General features: G+C 39.8%; 1 long non-coding RNA gene across 1 annotated transcript in view; it reads left to right on the top strand.

Annotated features, from left to right (window-relative positions):
- Window positions 1–20,338, top strand: part of LOC308193891 — a 336,962-nt gene that overhangs the window by 251,612 nt on the left and 65,012 nt on the right. The gene's annotated exons all lie outside the window — the stretch shown is intronic.

Below are 20,338 nucleotides of genomic sequence, written 5' to 3'. Positions count from 1 at the left end.
TGGAAAACTGGGAGAGCTGCTGGGGAGGGGAGGAATTAAAACTGCTTCAGTGGTAGAGGTAGACTTTCACCCAGGATTGCCATGAAGCATCTATCTTTGTCCAGCTGAGATCCACAGCCCAAAAGAAAGCAATAAAAACTATTTATTTTTTTTTTTTTCCCTTTTGGTAATGAGGAATTGGGCAGGGTTTGCTGCTCTAATCAAGGGTAGTGGCAGCAGCAGGCGTACACAGGTGTAAGCCTCAGAGCTTAGCGGATTCAAGGTTAGAGAGAGCACAGATACATTCAGGTTGAAGTAGTAGCTGGCACCTGGTTTTGAGAGGCAAGTGTTCTCTGTGTCTCCTGTATTTGATGCTAAATCTTTTATTCTGTCCAGCCTTTTATCAATTCTCGTAGATATGCGATGAAGAGGACAGAAGTTCTTTCTAGGCACATTTTTTGTCTTGTTTATTTATATTGGTCACTTTTCTGCTGGTGAACTATCACTGTCCGGATACAATGTACCTAGCAGAGTGAAGGGCTCATTAAGAGTCATGTTTTCAAGAATATTGGATTATAAATAATAATTTATGTATACTTTTACCTTGTCTACTGTCTTACTTTGTCTACAACAAAGCAGTTGGTTTCTGAAATGCAGGGAGCCTATACATTTTTCAGGATACTACTGTAAATGAGTTAAGTTGTGTGGCACTTGAAAAAGTCAACCACAATGTTTTCTCCTAAAAAAATTCTCTTTATGTGAGGTCCTGAACATAATAATTTATCAGCTGACTTCCCCTCTGTATGTTTCATTTCAGCCCTTTGAGTCTCATAAATACAAGAACTGTGATGCTTTTAGTGTCAGATTGCAAATAATTAGATTTTGTTGTTGTTGTTTCATGTGAATATAATAAAACTATATTTTTGACACCGACCTGCTGTGTGTTAACGTTAATTAAATAAGAAAAATATATACAAATTAAAATTTTGATATATTTGAAATATTGTCTATAGAAAGTCTGCTTAATTCAGAAGTATAGAAACAAATGTGTATGTGAATGAGTGACATTGTCACGTTGACATGTTGTAGACACGAGGAGTGTGTTAGCATATATTCTTAGACTCCATTTATGAGTGCATATGAATGATTACAAATTCCAACAATGCTAAATTCATTTGCATATTACTTGCATAAGAAGCTGTAGGCATTTGTGTAGGTAATATAATTATATTTATATATACAGCAGAATACAAATACTTACTTTTCAGTCTTTGTTAAAGTTTTGGTAAAAATTGTAACTGTTCAAAACTGAGGGCACTATTGATAAACAAGGTTAGAAATAAGAACTTGGAAAATCTGTTCATCATGTGTTTCCTTTGTGTCCCCCTGCATGGGTTATCAAAAGAGTTTTTCCCAGATGGCAGTTTGATGTGGTTTTTTTAATACCTTATACTGCATAGGGACACTGGTCTTCAAAAATACAGGTGCTTATTACCAAGAGCCACTTTCAGCCACTTCTCAGTCAATGCTGATAAATTTGTGCTTGATGAGGTTCAGGTGCCTAGAGGGAAAACAGCATTGTGTGTACACTACTTCTTTTCTGAGGGCTCTTCTCCTTTCTCTTGCCCACAACTGTAGTTAAGCTACAACCCTAATAACATTTGCTCTCGTACATACATCCACATGTTTTTGAGGGAGACATGGTAGTAGCCAATGACCCTCCTCTTGAGGCTCCCCTTTATCATCTTAACCACATCTGCAGACCCCTAACAGACATTGAGTGAAAGAGACCTGCAATATCTATATAAAAGGTGCAATTTAACTTGATCTATTTATTTATTTTTTAATTATTTGTGCAAACAGTCTTCTATGCAGTTTAAACTCTGCTCTGGCAACACAAGCTGAATAACAGATGCAGATCTACAGCACGAATGATAAAATCTTCATGATACTGCAACAGGAGGTTGTGGGGTAAGCATAGGTAGCATTCTGTATTATTGAGCCATGGTGTAAAAGTAGAGGTTTCCCGTGCTGTTGTGTCCTATCGGAACTAGTTACTGGTGTCAGTGTGAGTTTGAGTCTGCAGCATTCTGCTCGTGAGAAATGCCACTGCTCCAGCAGCTGGTGAGGCCAAGGTGCTCCTCGGCACAGCTCAGTGAAGGCCCTCAGGAAACAGGCATCTGAGCTCCTCAAGAGCTTTTCTATTGCATCACTGCTTGTTTGATGCTCAGAGACTGATGATATTTGGGATTCAGAAGTATTAGTGCACTCATTTGTTCACACTTTGCATCCACAAAGAGATCACCATTGCTGTGCCTGGAGCTATTTCCATGTCCCAGCCAAATTTAAATGGCCATTTGGTTAGAATATTTGCAGAGTGGGACACTATCATAGTTCAGGACCTTCCAAGTAAATATACCTTTGATGTGGAGGTTATAGATAACCTCGGTTATCAGCCACCTGGGTTGATGAGGTCTAGCAATGAATGATTATTTCTTAATACTCCATTATTTCAGGGAGGCTATCTGATTTCCATTTATACATAAAAAACAATAGTGAATCTTTTTGGCATCTCCTATTGCTTTGGCATATGTTTCCACTAAGATCTTGCTATACCTGTTGTAAGTACAATTTGTTGTGGCAAAATGTATTTCCTTCATTCAAATGTGATTTGAAGGTTCTTCTTAATTCCATTGCTTCTTGTTATAGAAATCAAACAACAGCACTCAATTTACCTTCTGTACCACGCACCATTTAAATTCACATACGGGCTACCAGCTTATGAGTCATTTAGTCATTTTTCTATCTAACTCTTGTAATGTAATAAATATAATTATAATATTATAATAAATAGTTATAATAAATATAATTTAAATTAAAAGAATAATAATAATAAACAAACAACAACAAAACACTTCCTTTCTTGTTACACCTAAGAAGGTTAAAAATGTGAAAATCAGGTTCGCATGATACCCATGAATGAATGTGATAAAGTTCTGAGCTAGATGTCAGTGTTTTAAGGTTAGTTTATTTTATATGCCTAAATTTATGGACATTAATGGTCATATTTTGTCACACAATTTATCATTCTCCATTACCACGTTATGCTTTTAGCCTAATTTACCATCCCTGCTTTTGACACTGTGCATTACTTTGTATAAACCAACTAGTCTCACCCAGACCCCTACCAAACACCTTTTCTCTCTGGTGCTCATGCTACCTGGAGGATAGAGCTAGATTATTTGGTTCAAAATGTCTTTTAGAGAGTAGAGAGGTTAAGAGCATTTTATGGAATTTCTTTTCAAGTAGGCTGTTTTTCAGAGAATTTCAGAGCTGGCCAAAGGTGCTACAGTGATGGGGTTTGAAACTGCAGTCTCAAAGGCAGGATGTGTACCTCCAGCACCTCCAAAAAAGCTGCACTAAGGTCCCTCCTAGACCCATCACCAGACATGCTCATCTTCCAACAACTCATTTAAGTGTGTTACCCTGCCTCCGTTCTTATTCTTAGGATAACCTGAGGATGCTGCCAAAGACCTTGAGCTCCTCTTCCTTTTCTAAACTTTCCAGTGATAGTTAAATCAGTGAAATAGGTCACAAGGAAAATGATACTACAAATTCTCACTTCTTCATAAATTTATCTATCACTGTGTTTTCTCTTACATATTAACATCTTCCAGAGTAACTACACTTAAACAAACTGAAACAAAGATATACAAATATTCTTCCTCCTATAGTGAGTTAGGAAATGGGAAACTTTTGGTATTCATATCATAATTCCAAACTTTCTGCTAATCTGTTGTTTATGCTGCGATACCACAGAAAGCAGTTAAGTAAATTCAGATTCTTAAAAAACCAAATGTGGTCCATTTATGGGTCAAATAGTGTTTTCAGATGTTCTTTTGAACTTGTTCAGTGTTTTTTCCAAATCATATTATAAAAATGTCAACAAAGAAGAATACTTGTCAGCAGAGAGTAGAATAAAATAGATTAAAAGCACATTTTCCTTCTTAGTTAATTTACTTACTTCTTCCTTGGCAAAATATGTACATCAAAGCTCAATCTTTTTTTTTTTTTTTTTCCCCTGGAGTCCAATCCTATACAAAGTGCCATAGCAAGACTTATATGTTAATTGAAATTAATGTGAAATTATATGACATTATTTTTAGACCCAAAGCAACAAAATCCTAATAGCCATAATTTTACATTAAGTACTATTGTAAAACTTTCCAATCTCCAATTCTCAATCTCACTAAACATCAACTTTTTTCAGTTCCACTTCATGTTATAGACACTGAATTGTTATGAAAATAAAACTCTTAATTTTCATCTTTTATTTTCTTTCTTTCTTTCTTTCTTTCTTTCTTTCTTTCTTTCTTTCTTTCTTTCTTTCTTTCTTAACAGGATTTTTTTTTTGTTTCTAAATTCTGATCCTGAGGTTAGATGCAGCTCGTTTTACATTTCTCAGTTTAGAAGTTCTTAAGGATTATTTGTTTCCATAAAGGTTGATACAGCAAGAGAAAATACTACTCTTTCATTGAGATTTGTACCCTATACATATTAACTGATTATGTAGTTGAACTCTATGACCTATTTATCATCCTGAAAGAAACAGAAATGACTTTGTCACAAGCTGCAGAATATATGCAGGACTGCACAGTGCTCAGTCTCTACTGCATTCTGAACAGTGATATATTTTGGCATCTAATATTTATGTTCATTTCAACTTGTATTCTCATTTTTCTTCTGCAATGCCCTTGGTGATGATAGAAATTAGTTTTATTATGGTTTCCTTTAAAGGACATCCAGGCTTGGAGAAAAAACAGGGAGAGAAAAAGTCATCCAGAGGCATGGGCTCCAAATTGATATGTCAGAAAAGTGTATCCATGAATTTCCTGTTGAAGTATAGTGATCCATAATCTTCTCTTGTATTATACACTTATAAATTACCTTCTTTTATAGTATGTCATTTAACTATACAGGTCTTTGTATCAAAAATAGCGTTTCAAGCGCAGGCTGGAGCTGTCAATGCTGCGGAGGTCACCCTGAAAAATAAAATGGATATCAGTCTTGACAAGCGAAAGCTTCCTTCGCATCAGACCCAGGTGGGGATGTGGCTGCTGCAAGTCCATGGCAAATCCTCGTGGCAGTATTTGTTCCCGTTATGTGGGACGGGCTGACACTACTATCTGTCACTCACTGCACTGTGCGGGTTTTGTGTTTATGCTGCACCTCACTTTTTTTTCTGAGGTGGCCTCCCTCTAGGCTGCTGTAGTTTAAATCTTAGCAGTCAGGTGATATTTTTCCAGTATATAGCCTGTCAGCCTGGATCCTTGTAAAACCTCCAGCAGGCCCTTTTCTCCTCCCCACTTCCAGAAGGGAGGCATTTAAGTAAGCCAAGTTTCAGTCTGTGACAGGAAACAGATAAAATAATAAAGCATCCTTCCACGCCTCATGAAGTTCTGGTAAAAGTGTAGTGAAGGGAAGAGTAATTACAGGGAGAAAAAAATGTTCTGCATTGCCTAATCTTCTTCAATATCCAACTTGCTAAAAAAAAATCATGGAAATTATACTATAGCTGCAGCATTTTTGTTAGACTGGCCCTAATTATCTGACACTTACTTGGTCAAATTGACAAAATCTATTAAATATATATGAAAACATTTTGCAATATACAGATAATAACCTTGCCCTTTAGACCCGTGGCTGCAGAGATAATGATCTGGGGCTTGCTAAACATTTCACTCATGTTTCAAACTTCTGCAAGCTGTTTTTCTTTTAAGAAGGAGCTTTTGAGCCTCAGCAGTGTCTCCACGTCTCATTACAGGGAAGGAAAACAGGCAGGCAGGCATAACGTGTATAATCTGAAGCTGTTAAAATAGAGCGTGAAAGGGGGAGTGAGCTGAGTGACTGATGGAAATTCCAGGACTTCCAAATAAATTGACAGAAATGTAGACTTGTGGTCTGAAGACAAATGTGTTATTCAGAGTCTTCTGGAGTTCAAAACTCAAACCTGACACTGCTACCTGCTGTAGCTCGTGAATGACTTGCCTAATTTCCTCTTTCCCCGCCATGTGCAGATTGGGAAACTAACGCATATGAAACCTAGCCACACACAATGAAGGTCTCAAATACGGTCTTTAAATAAGTGATGTATCATTATCAGTTGATCACAAAGCATTTTCCAGAAGAATTGCATCCCCCCAAAAGAGGGGGTGCTAGATGAACAAAGTCACTACGTGAAATTTTTGCCCATTTTCTTGTCACCTTTCCCTACACCCCCAAAGGGAGTTTGTAACCTGAATGATTTCAATCCATGTCTCCTCAAGCAGGAGGATGCAATCTAGGTGTGACATAGATGCAGAAACAAGCTGCAAAGGTGATAAATGAAGACTATTTTAACCCAGCTCTGCTGCTGAAGGACACTTTACACTGGAAGCTTTGCACCAAATCTCCAGAGCCTTTGTCCAATCTTTGTAGCAGGCTATTTTCTCTCTTTTCCTTCTGCTGTGCCGGGTACATAAGGGTCAGATCACTTGAAGCAAAGATTATCAATGTGTATAATGACTGCTTTATTTAAGGAAGGCTGGCCCCAAAATCTAGCATTTCAATATATTATAAATAAGCCATTTGTCCATTCCAGCCCTGATTACTGGGGAAGTCCATAGCTCAGCCTGTCTGGTCTCCAGGACTATGTTCTCTCACTGGCTCCTTCAGCTCTCTCTAGGCTTTCTCAATCATGATACTCGGGAAGAACTGATGCAGATCCTGCTAGTTGTTTCTGTTGCAAATGACCATTTGCAATACCACCACAAGAGAACTTAAAAGAAACTAGAAAATGCTATTATTAGGAATTCCCTGGGAGGACACGGGGAAGTAGCACTGGGGAGGAGCCCATGCGGCCAAATATTTGATTCAGTGCTTAAATATTTATACTAGATTTGACAATATTGTCTTTCTTGCAGAAAAAAAAAAAAGAAAAAAAAAAAGTTCAGACTTCTGCTGTCCTTCTGCCTGGCAGAAGCTGCGTAAGGGCAAGTGGTCTCTTTGTGGGAGCAGCACAGAGCTAAGGCTGCTGATGAGTTATTGAGGTACAGAGGGAAATTAGAAATGCTGTTGGGAGGCCAGTGAGAGCCCCAGGCAGTTGCTTTCAATACAGACAGCACATGATTGACTGCAGGCTTATTTTTCTGTCTTCCCAGCACACTGTGAAATACTTCTCTGTGTACACTTTAGCTATCACTGATGCTGAAAAGCCAGAGAGAAAGGAGGACCACAGCGCTTTGTGACTGCAGTAGCATCTTCTGTTCCTTCCCAGCTGCTGCATGGAGGAGAAAAAGCTCTCCGGCCCTGTCCTGACCTGCAGGCAGTGTTTCTGAGGAGGGATGAGTTTAGCCAGCTGTCAGTGCTTCCAACTTTATGCACATACTAGTAAAATCCTATCTGCATCAGCCCCTCCTTCTACACTGCAAATGGCTCGGCTGGAAGGAGTGCCTCCCAGGCCCCTGGGGAGGAGTAGAGTGAAAGATGTCATCTTCTGCAAAGGTGTACCAGAGTGTAGGGTGCAAGTCAGATTTGAAATTACAAGAAGTGCAGTGTTTTAGGGCATGCCTTCAGCAAAATGAAAATAAGGTTTTCCAGAGATGTGAAGTACCTGTCTCTGTACTGACAGCTGTAATACTGTGCAGTGCATCTCTAATGGAAGAACATTGCAGGCCAGGTGACATATCTGACCACGCTGGTCTTTGCACCATTTGCAACACTCATGATTTTCTTCAGATGTTCTTCTGACTTTATTTCATTTTTTGCATAACATGACCAAATAATTGTATTCTCTAAATTCAGCCTAACAAGTTCTTCTCGCCCAGTATTAAATCCTGATGCTGGAGGAGTTCAAGTTAATGTTACTATGCATGTTTTTAGGGTCTGTATTCTGAAATAAGTAATCTCAATGAAATACAGCAAAAACATATATAGGAAGGAACCTAAGGCGGAGTCAGCAATCAGCTCTGAAATAACACACTACGTTTGCTTTTCCCTGCCATGGAAATTCTTCCCCCCAAAAGCCATCCTTTTGTTGCAGTCCCCTTCTATTTGATGGAAATTTTCAGCTATAAAGACCTGGAACTTGTTGAAGCTTCCTCTCTTTTGCATTACAGAAATAATTAAGCATTGACAAATATTTCTTCTATGATTCTTGCTGAAGTGATGGTGTATTTTCCAAATGACTCTAGCTTTCCACATCATATCTATTCTGGCATTTGGCAGGCAGGTTAAACTCTGATAAAGTTCTGAAACTTTCAGATGGAAGCCCACTTTCTGATCTACTCAGCAAATAAATTTGCATTGATTTATTGTGGAACTTCAGTCTGCCTTCTGTAACAAGGTTACATGCTTGTGCTGGGCAGTCTGTGAAGAAGTCCCCACAATACCAAATGCAGCATAACCCATTAAACCTGTAGAAGTCATGTTTGTATTTGCACCTGGATCTCAACCTATATTCTATTAAAACATCAATATAAATTATTCTGCTTAGTAGGAAGGTCTAAGAATGATAATAATAATCATAAAAAAATGATTTGCAATAGGTAATGAGTCAGTAAACGTTAATGATCCGATGTTGAACAAATCAATAAGGAAAAGGTCTTTGTGGCAAAGAGAAAATGGAGGACAATGAAGACTGAAAACGAAGATATAAAGGAAGACAAAGCAGATAAAGAAGATGCTAGAAGAAGGCAAGCTTCATACAGTTGTACAGAGTTATGCAGAAAGACAGAAGCAGAAAAAAACAAAGTGGTTGAACAAGTAAAGGACAGGAAAGGTAGGAGAAAACTAATGATGCTTGCAAGGCATGGGAAGGAGATAAAGAAGTTTAACATGAACTCAGGCCTAGAAGAAAGCTAGATATCTAGATGTATCAAAGTGATAAAAAACAATCATAAGAAAACAATGAAATATTGAGAGCTGTAGGAAATAAGAGAATAAAAAAAATGCAGAAACACAGTGGGGATTTAAAAGATTTTTTACGTCTTCCTCCTTATTAAGCATCATCATTAACAGAAACAGCATTTTATTTATAGTATCAACATACTGCAGCTGTAAGATCTCCAATGCTATAGCAGCAGCAGCAAATACAGGTAGATTTGAAAGCTTCTGAAGATTAGTGCAAGGTAAAGCCACAATCAGCCACTGCTTTCTCACATTTCAAATTATGCCAATTGCTTGGACTTTGGTAATTCAGTGCTCCTCCACTGAGAGCTTTTTGAGTATCTCCAGCACATTCATTAGACACATGTGCAGAGGCGGCAACAAAAGAGTCAATGAGAAGCCTCTTATGGCAATGGTTTATCAGGAGGAGAAAAGGAAAACAGAGAACTAGGAAACCCTCATTTGTGGTTCACTCCTGAAAATAATAGGATGGACACTATAAATTAAAAAATTAATAATAATAATGAAAGTGAGGTATGGCTAGTACAAGGAAGAGAAAAGTATAGAAAGGGGGGCAGAAACAGTTTGAATAATGGGAATAAGGCATGAATGTAGAAAATAGATACCATATGTAAATGAGCCTTTTGAAATGAGAACTGGGAATAAGATAAATGCTGCCATGCACTGATGTCAGTTTTGACAGTAATAGTGATTAGCGTGAGTTGATAATTGACGACAGCCAGAACAGAAACTGTCTGCACCAAAGTCCTGTGACACTATTACTTAACTCAATTAGTTCAAATTACAGACATGTAGCTGAATAAGCAATATTATGAACTGTGATTCACATAAGCATTTTACTCTGGGAAGGTAATTCAGAATCTACTAACTAGAAGCTAATAGCCAGCAGGAGCACATGCACAATTTATGATTTTCATTTAAGGAGGACTACATACCACAGAATAACTACTTTAAAATGATAGGTCTGTTTTAACACCTTTCTGGATACTGAAGAGAAAAATCTGTGTTAAAGCAAAATCATTTTTCCAAGCTGTGTACAGTATTAATTTTGACTAAAGTAGATGCAGCATCATTTACACAGATAATCCCTTATATCAGAGCAGTGTTGTTAGCTTTACATCAAACATCAACAGAACTGTAGATCACAAAAGTGCTATCATAGCCTGAACAATATTTCTAGGTGTGTGGTTTCATTAACCACTCACATTGGCTACTAGGTTTCCTACTGAATTAATTCAAGAGGTTTTGGTTTTTGTTTTTGTTTGGCTTGGCTTGGCTTGGCTTGGCTTGGTTTGGTTATTGTTTGTTTTTTTTTTTTGACTTACACAGCCTCTGCCTAGAGCAGAGTCAGATAAATCAGATCTAGCAGTGAAAACAATACGTCAGTGAAAGCTTTCTCTGAAAGAAGACTTACTCCACAAGAAAAAAGAGATTAGACCCCCTACTCGGTAACAAGCTCAGTTAGCTTGGTGTGCTGCATGGTATGTTCACAAGCAATACCAAATACCCATCATCTTTCCTAAATGGCATGACTGTTTCTTCTGACCACAAAATCTATCATGTATATCCAAAGATGCCATCACTTCTACAGTGATCGAGAAGCACACGCTCTTCTCATTTTCCCTTCGAGTTCTTCTTTCTGCATTCCCAGGTTTGGGGGAATTTTGGATGGGGGGGATGGAGTGTGCTGGCTTGTGGCATTGGTTGTGTTTTTTGCCTAGAGGCTTTTTCAACTTGATTATTTCTTTGATTTACTTTTCTCCTCGATTATTTTGCAAGCTCTCTCTCACAGAGCCCTTTAAGCATGCCAGGCGTAAGAAGATAATTTAAGGTTTAATAATGTAATGGAGTCCACTTTAAGCTTGCACAAACAGATCTGTTAACCAATACACAATGCTGAATCAGTTTGTCCTCAGAGCATTTGCCAGATGCAGAACATCCACCTATGACCACACTGATCAGAGTGATTTACAGTACAACCTGCTGTACTTCAGCAAGTCCAAATAGATGGCATTAGAGCACGTAGTGTTTTCTGCAGCCTACATATTTGGTTTGCTCTCACTCTTGTGCTTGGAAATGTAGTTTCTGCTTTAAATAAATACCTGAAATGATGCCAGCATAACATTTTTTGTTTTCAAGGCTGAAGGAACAATATTGTTTAAAAAAAAATAATCAACACACACACACACACAAATACTGATGTCACAGGTGTGCTTCTCATTTAACAGCATCTCTCCTAGGTCTCTTTTCCTAGCAATTGCAGATGATGTGGCATTATTCCATTTTGAAGTACCTGCTCAGAAAGTGCTCTCAGTGTAGCCTCTCTGTCTTGCTATCAGTTTAGCAACAAAGACCAGGTGAAAAATGCCTGGAAATGCTTTGTGGAATATGACAAAATATGTAGTTCAAACTGAGGTTCAAGTCAGGAAAATTTCTGGAGCTGGACATATAAATATATGTAATGATACAGGTCCAAACTACTGCTAATTTCCATTATCAAGAAATAGCTGTCAAAGCATAGAAAACAGGAAGTTTAGGCCTGCATCTAAATTGCTACCCTGAGATCTCTTTGCTGTTATACGAGCTGGTATCTGGAATATTTAGGTGTCCAGTGCTTGATTCACTTCTGTATTTACCAATCCTCAGGTGCCTGGGTTTCCTTCACAGCACAATCCCAGCAGACAACGTCCATCACAATCCCAGTCCACAATGACCAGACATAGACTCCCAGCAACAAATGTGTGTGTGAGCAACTTTATTTCCAGACACTGGGTTTTACTTTTGTCCCCAGCAGAGCTCATTGCAGTCCATGTGCACCTGCTGGGTTGCCTTGGTTTTGAGCAGCCCTCAAAAGCTTTTGGTTATTAAATTGGAGCTAGAGACTGCCTATTCATGAAGATGGAGATCCCAGGCCAATCTGTTCCCAGACCAAGGATTTCTGGCCCCCACGCGTCACCTCCCAGGAGACTGACATTGACGTTAAAGTGCTCTAAACGGGGGGCTCTGTCAGGAGGACACCCTCTGCCCTTCAGCGGTACATCACTGCTGGGAAACCTGCGCTGCTCTGCAGAAAAGGATGCGGGATCTCTGCAAAGAGCTCTGCTCACAGCCCACTGCAACGAACCTGGGAAGGGAGGGAGGGAGGAGGTCTGGGGTACGAGCTGCTACGATCCACTGCTCCAGTGGCTCCAAAAACTCAGAAGAGCTCATGCATTTTTCAGTGTTGACTACCCTTGTTCAGCAGGTGATGAATTACAGATCCTTTTGCAGCTATGACACTTTCTCTAATTGCATTTCTTCAAATTAGCTCAGAGCTCTGAGAAACTATGGCATGCAGTGAGACAACCCGGTGGGACTGTGGGATTTTCCTGCCCTTGTAATATTGCATAGATAAAAGCTCTTTTGTGCCATGTATATGAGCAGATAGCCAGACCCTCACCTAAAGGCCGTCAGAGTAGATCAACTCACTTCAGAGTAAATGCTTCTTTACATCAGCTGAGGATCTGGCCTGAAGGATTATTAAATTATGTATTTCAGTTTTATAAACAACCGTGTCCTGCTGTGATGATGTGCCTGATTCACGGGGCCTGTGTTGCTGCAGAGGGCAGTTGATGGGCAAGCTAACTAGCAGTCAAATCGTTAAAAGACAATTAGACAGAAGGAAGCCAGAAATTCACCTGCAATCTCCCTCTCCATTTTGTGCTTCACCACCCACTGGCGCTTCCTGCAGACAGCCACACGCACACACAAGGACAGTCCCTCCTGGCAGCCTCGCCACACCTTCTCTGGGGCGAGCAGCAGGTGAAAAACAGATTGTCTTTCCTAAAATGGGGCATCCTGTCAGCAGGAAAAAAACAAACCAAACAAAAGACCCGTTGGAAAATAATGTGGTCGTAAGCCAGCACATCAATTCAGACCATTTTTTCATTCTTTTGTTAGATAGTTAGTCCAAGTAAAAAAAACAAAAACAAAAAAAAAGAGTGATAAGTGAACTAGCAGGATATGGATGGATATTGATGAATTTCTGTTAATTTTTAAAACCAAGGCTTTTATTGCAATTACTGCAATTAGCATGTTCATAGTAGAAACACTAACGCTGTATTTGTAAAGTGAATTAAAACAGTACCTGAATCTGAAAAAATGTCCCATGTCTATTAGGTACTTAAAAATAAATAAAGAATAAAAACCTTCATGTGCAAAAAAAAAAAAAAAAATATTTTGGCTGAAGCTACCTGAATTCTGAAGCTACAAGACCGTGGCCTGTAGCACCACAGTACTAACTCTCAAGTCCTTCCCCTCTCTCCCTTGCAATGAGTAATAACAGAAGATGCCCCGAAGACTGCTGGTTTTACGCACATCTTTATCCAGCTTTTCACTGAATTCTCTTAGGTTCTTATTCTGAATAAGAATGAATTCTTATAGGTGCTCGGTAGCAAAAATAAGGATTTTGGAACAATGTACCATTTCAACAAATGTACCATTTGCTATAATTTCAAACACAGGTGGTCCTAATTTTTGGCATGCATTAGCTTCCGAAAAGGCTTTGAAGTGCTGCGGTTAATCACCCACGTTTGATAGACTTGTGGTCTGACTCTGCCTGTCTGCTCATGTTTGTGCTCCTTGCCTAAGTGTGGTCTGTGCTTAGCACCGTACAGGGGATTGCATTAAAAATCGAAGGGATGTCTGCCTATGACTTATTTAGTAGGGCTAGGCAGAACAGGAAGCATGCTGCAGATTGCCTTGGGGTTTACAGGAGTTACCTGCACGGGCGAGGAGCAGCCAGCAGCAGCAAGTTAGGCCACCCCAAGCCAAGGCAGGTCGGTGGCTAGAGGCAGCCCAGGAGCATCGCCAACCCTCCTTTTCTAGCTGCTTTCCCCTCCCAGCCCGAGGAGCGGGAGTTTGCTTCACTTGCCAGGAGCAGCAGTGGGGCAGCTTCCAGCTTTGGGCTGCCCCGAGACACACCTGCAGACACTGACAGAGGGTCTTGTGTCTTCGGCCAGCCAGTCACACTCCAAAAGCACAGGCAAATGGTGGATGCCCTGCATCCTTTGTCCTGCTGCTAGAGCATCCTCTGCCATCCCTGATCTGCACCATCTAAATTCCCCTGCTGCTTCTGCCGTCTGCATTTCCTCGTCCTCCATCCCCCCGCCGTCTTAAACATACATAAGTAACTCAGCAGCATGGATGAAACAATACAGGAGCTGTGAAAGCAGTGAGAGCACAGTGAGAGCAAGGCAGGCAGCGGCCAGTAGCAACAGGAGAGGGAAGACTATAAAAGAGCATAAGCATGTAGGATGGTACAATTTCCAAATGCGTGCAATTTGTGGGTTCCCCAAGCAAGAAGTTAATATATTTGTGTAATATCCCTTGATGGATTTTTATTTTTTTTTAACTTATTACTCTTTACAGTGATGTGGATGATTAGCTTTTAGCTCCTGTGACACCCTGTGGAAATGCATGCTACTGCCCGGTTACGTAGGGTGCAAAGCAGCATCTGCTGCTCCCTGCTTACTTGTTAATTTCTTTTTGGTGCCACCAGTTGTTATATTAAATTTATTCATGAATCTGTGATCCCCGTGTATGTACCTCATAATTCTCAGCATTTTTACAGCTTTATCACAGGCTTCACAGTTGGCTTTTTCTAGGCTGAGGGGCTCTATTAGGTCCTGATACAGAGCCATACCTCTGACCAACCTTACTGCTCTTCTGTGTTGGTTTGTTTCCACTGTATGTTTCAGTGGAGAGGACAGACTGCAACAGCAGCAAAGTAATCATGATTGGGGTGAACTGTAATAGCTTATTACTTCCCCTTGGACCCCCTTCCCCCTCTCAGTATTTCCCGGTATTTCTAACGACGAGATCTCTTTCCTAGGCAGTTAACGGTCAGGTCTGAGCCCATTTTTGTGTATACGGAGTTAAAATTGTTTTTTCCCATGTACACTACTATACCTTTATCTACATTCAATTTTGCCAGCCCTTTCATCTGCCAGTCAGAGTCAGAGGTCTGTCTGCACCTTTACACATCTGCTTTCATTTTTCACTACCTTGGGCAAATGAGTATCATCGGCTGGCTTTGTCACCTCAGTGTCCATGCTGTTTTCCAAATGGCTTATGAGCTATCTAGTACAACTCGCTTTTCTTCAGTAGAGTTATGCTAAAAAAGAACTGGATGTGCTGGGTGAAAACCTTCTGCTCTGCTGCCAAAAGAGTTCTGTTAACAACTTCAGTGGGGTGAGGGTTGGACACATTAGGCTTAGGTTTTTCCAGTATTTCCTTTATGTGATTTTTTTTTTTTTTTAAGACAGAAATGAACGTAAACTTCTGTTCTGTCCCCTCCTTTTTTTCTCTTACTCTTGGCTGAAGAGTCTTAAACAAGCATCGGTTATGTTTACCAGGATGTAACACACTAGGGGACTTTATTCTGATTAACAGACAAACATCTTATCTTGGGCTACTCTGACTTGCACTACATTATTGTCAATAGTTGGCCAAATCTTGTCGTTAAGAAAGCCAAGCCTTCATTTGTTTTAGTTGGTGACAAACACTGGTAAAAGTACTGGAGAATTATTTAGCAGAAATTATTAATTTCAACTATGTAAACATGGTCCTTTCAAGGTTTGAAAATTCCTTCAAATTCTTCTATTTGCAATGGTAATACTTAGCACTAATACAGTGTCTTACATATTTAAAGCACAGTGCAAACACTTACTAATTAATCTTGACACCCTATAGGCAACCTGGAGTTGCAATCCTGATTTTATATATGAGACACTAATTTAGTACCCTGCCTCTGATCAGCTTCGGGGCTCTTTGCAGTTCTCAGAGATAAAAGACAAAGACTCTGACCCTTCCCTTTTTTTTATTATTTTTTAAATTGTTGAAGTATTTTTGTGCTGCCAGGTTGTTCCTTTGTTACTTCATCCTTTTTTTCCCTCCTGGCTGACCATTTCACTTTGCTCCTTCAGCTAATTTCTGTTTCTCTTTCTCACTTTATCAGGAGCTGTAAATAAAGACTTCGTGTTTGGTCACTTTAGGTGTAATTTCCTTCTATTTATTTTGACAAGATAGAAAGTATGAAATTATATATGCAATTCAAAGAAGCTGCAATAGCTTCTGCTGTATGGTATGTAAACTTCCATGGAAATGTTACTTTTTAAGAAACTCAGAAAGTGTATAATGTCCCTCTTTGAAATACAGCTGCATGTAGCTGATCACTTAATCTTTCTGTCTTTTTTTTCCCAAGTCTGCCTTTCCTCTTTAGTACCTTTCATTCAGCTGAGTTTCAAAGCTTTATCAGGGAAAGTTTCCCAATCTTACTACCATTTAGGCTAGTACTATCTGTTTTTCACATAACGTTTTGCTCTGTTATGATATAAAGTGGCCAAAGTCTACAAGCAGCTCTTCTGTATGCTGGAAGCCCTCTTAATGTGAATAAATTTTCAAGCTGTGATTCTAACATTCCTTCAGACATATCTAGATTCATGCTTTCTGGCAATGAGATGATATGTCTTAGTGTGATGAAGAGGAAGACAAAGTGGGAATAATTAATAATTATTGAAGATGGACTCAGAATCTGCAGAGAAGGGTGTCAAGAAAAACAGATTTAGCGGGGGAACTCATTTATAACGTGATCTATTTCTTTTCCAAATAGAGGAAGACCAACGTCTTAAGTGGTGTTCCATATATCATTCACAGGTAAATAAGATTATTTTGCTAGGAGCAATAAATATTGTATATGCTATCTGACTCACAGAATACACACGTGGGCTTGGATTTCCAGAAGTGATTTCTCAACCAGAGAGGCTGCTTTAGGGTGCATAACCTTAATAATCAAGACCAGTTATTGGACTATCGATGCAGGCTACTTTCATTATCATGCACAGCTTCAGACACCTGATGTGTGAAGGGCATGGATAAGTGTCCAAACACCTCACTGCCCCATCTGTCCTGTCTGTCCAGCATCCCTACTCAAGAATTTGCTTCTCATTTTTCCACAAAACTGAAATATGTATTTATCAAAATTGTCCTTTCCCTGTTATGTAAAATATATCACGTGTTAGACTCTGACACTCAATTTTGCCTATACCTGTGTTTTAAGATGTTTTTTTCTCTCTCTTTTTTTTTTTTTTTTACATTCATTGTATGGTGGACAATGATGGTTGCAGAAACTGAATATTCCTTGTAGTGCTGCAACCGATAGCGGAGAGAGAACCTGATCTGTTGTTCCCGGTCCTTGCTCATCCCAAACTCTGGAAAGTTTGTCTCCCTTTCAGTGCTATTTGACTTGTGGTGTTCAGCATTTGCATTGCAATATGTAAATGAGCCAGTGTGCTGCTCTCAGATGCCCAGCTGCTTCTGATGAAACAAGTATGTTTGCGATGGGTGGCAAATGCAGGAAAAATCACTCTCTTCCTCCTGTGGGTGCATCACAGACCCAAACATGTGCCTCTTATAGGCATTTCCGTGTTGTGGCTGTTGTGGGATGCAGGGGCTGTCAAGAGGAATGCCAGGTAGAAGTGAGGCAGACATCTCAATAGCAGTTTGTAAGTAGAAGGCTGGGCTATGACTTGAGGCCTGCTAATGCAGTTAAACCAAGAAAATAACAGAGGTATAAATTAAGTGATACTTACATGTGTAAATGGAGTAGAGATGATTTTTAAATGAGAATTTAAATATCATGGGGAGTCAGGGGCTGAACACCTGGTGATGGACTCCAGTACCTGGACATCTTCCTTTCAAGAAACAGTCCTTGGGCACACTTGCATCCCTTGCCAAGGTCACCTCCATCAGTGCCTTGTCTTTCCAGATCCCATCCCTGCACATCTGGACAGCATCCCTGTACTCTTCCCAGGCCACACGTCCCTGTTCCCACTGCCTGTGTATTTCTTTCTTGTGCCTCAGTTTGCCCAGCAGGTCTTTGCACAGCCATCCCAGTTTCCTGCCCTCACTTTCTTGTACATGGGAATGGAGAGTTCTTGCTCTCTGAGAAAAGCATCCTTAAAGAGTTGCCAGCTCTGTTCAGCTCTTTTGTCCCTAAGGACAGTGTTCCAGGGGATCTCATCCACTAGGTCTTCAAACAGCTGGAAGTTCTCTCTTCAGAAGTTCAGAGTCCTGACTTCGCTCTTTGCCAGGCCCATATTCCCTGAGATCACAAACTCAGCCAGGACGTGATCACTGCAGACCAGACTGCCTCCGCTCTTAACCTCTTCAATGAGTTTGCACTGGCGAGCACCAGGTCCAGTAACGTTTCTCCTCTGGCTGGTTTGTCTAATACCTCGACCAGGAAGTTATCCTCAATGCACTCAGGGAGTCTCCTGGATTGCTTACAGCCTGCTGTGTGGCTTTTCCAGCAGACACCAGGTGGTTGAAGTACTCCATCAAGATGAGAGCATGATGCTTCCTACAGTTGAGGCAAGAAGTCCTCATCAGCAGGCTCCCCTTGATCAGACAGCCTGGAGAAGACCCCCGCCACAAGGTGTCCTTTGTTGGTCCAGTCCTTAACTTTCACCTACAAGCTCTCTACCTGCCTGTTTCTGAGAGGCATCCCTTTGCAATCTTTCCATTTCTTAACACAGAGAGCAACACCCCTGCTCCTCCTTCCCTGCCTATCTCTTCTGAAAAGCTTGTAGTCCTTGATTCCAGTGGCATGATGCATCCCACCACGTGTCTGTGATAGTAATTAGATCACATTCCTACTGGTACTGTGACTTCCAACTCCTCCTGCTCATTTCCCACGCTTTGTGTATTGGTGTAGAGGCACTTCAGCTGGGCTATCGGGTGTGTCACCTTTTCAGAGGAATCTTTCCTAGTTCCTTTGGGACAATTCACAAGTATTTCCCTGCTGCTTCCTAAAGGGACAATGTTCCCAGGTTCATTTCCATCACTCGGAGGTGCATACCCTTCCCTCACTGAACCTAGTTTAAAGCCCTGCTAAGGAACCCAGCCAGCTTACTGCCCAGAACGCTTTTGCCCCACCTTGTCAGATGTCTCCAGCTGTCCTTCAGCTTTAACATACCTTAACTGCATTCTTGGCTGAATCTGTGTGTGCTTATTTTTCTATATCATTGCTCAAAAACATATACAACCTGATGGAAAAGGGATTGGAAAGCGCTAAAATAAATAAATAAAAAATAAAATAAATAAAATAAAATAAAATAAAATAAAATAAAATATAAAATAAAATAATATAAAATAAAAAATAAAATAAAATAAACCAAAACAAAATAAAAATCAGGCCTTTGTTTAAAACAAAGTAAATTCATTCAGTCCAGTGTTGTTAATGTCTCACAAAAGTCAGTTGTGACTTCAGTGGTGAATCATACAATTTGATAAAGCAATAGCTAAAATCAGAAAACCATGTGTGCATTATCTGAATCTGAAAACTAGTTCAACTGTGAGCAAGTTAATGAGTTACTGCCATCCAGAGTTTTTGCTTTTTTTATTTTTTTATTTTTTATCAGATAAATAATTAAAATATCTAAGTACCTTTAAAGTCTGGTCACATACTTAGGAATTTAATATGGGTTCAGAAGAAAAAAATTGTCTTCTAATATTTTGGATTTGTTGAAGCATCATATATAGAGAGTTTTTGATGTTCAGCGGACAGTCAGTGTCCTGCTTGCATGAAGAGACAAACATTTCTTCCTCATAATGTTTTGAAATCTATTCCACATTTTCAGCAAAGACAGGAGCATATTAGTCAAAATGAGTTTAAAACCTTCAACCTATAGTTTTCAACCTGCAACCTCGCAGCTCTCTTTCGCTGCAAGACCAGGGTATTTGATTCCCTCCCACTGACCGTAAGAATTGAAAGCTTGGTCTTGCTTCCTTTGTGTGACTGCAGATCCATGTCAAATTTCAAATCATGCTTCACAGCTGGTACAGCCAAAAGAGAATTTTCATCACAAGACTGAAGGAAAAAATAGTGCTGCAATAAGATCAAAACTTTAAAAGCATCCCTGTGTGGTCTGGACAGAGTAGGCAAGCAATCCCTATCTGATCTGTAGCATTACAGACCATTTTTGCCTGCAAATATTTGCCCACTGACAAGATGTCTCTGTGCTGTTCAGTGTTGTAAACAATTGATAGTTAATATAGAAATTTAATTACCTCTTCTTTATATTTGGGCACCCATGGGAATAAAACATCTACTTGCAGAAGATACTTGCATTCATTAGTGTTACCTTAGTGTTATTGATCATTCTGCCTTCAGTTTTTTCTTATCTTTGATCCAACCTGTCTGGGCTATAACAGGTTGATAAACCTGAATCAAACCCCAGCACACAGTTTTATTTTTCCAGATAAGCTTCTGATAGACTTGAGAGTGAAAAGTTCTTCATCTTCCTTAGCCTTCTGCAAGACTGCATCCCCAAAGACTTGCGTGACATTCACAAATGCAGTATATTCACATATT

This window comes from Anser brachyrhynchus, assembly GCF_964034855.1.
Source record: "Anser brachyrhynchus genome assembly, chromosome: 4".
NCBI classification, from domain to species: Eukaryota; Metazoa; Chordata; class Aves; order Anseriformes; family Anatidae; genus Anser; species Anser brachyrhynchus.
The sequence above is the reverse complement of the archived record's forward strand: the minus strand, read 5'-3'. Positions and strand labels throughout refer to the sequence as shown.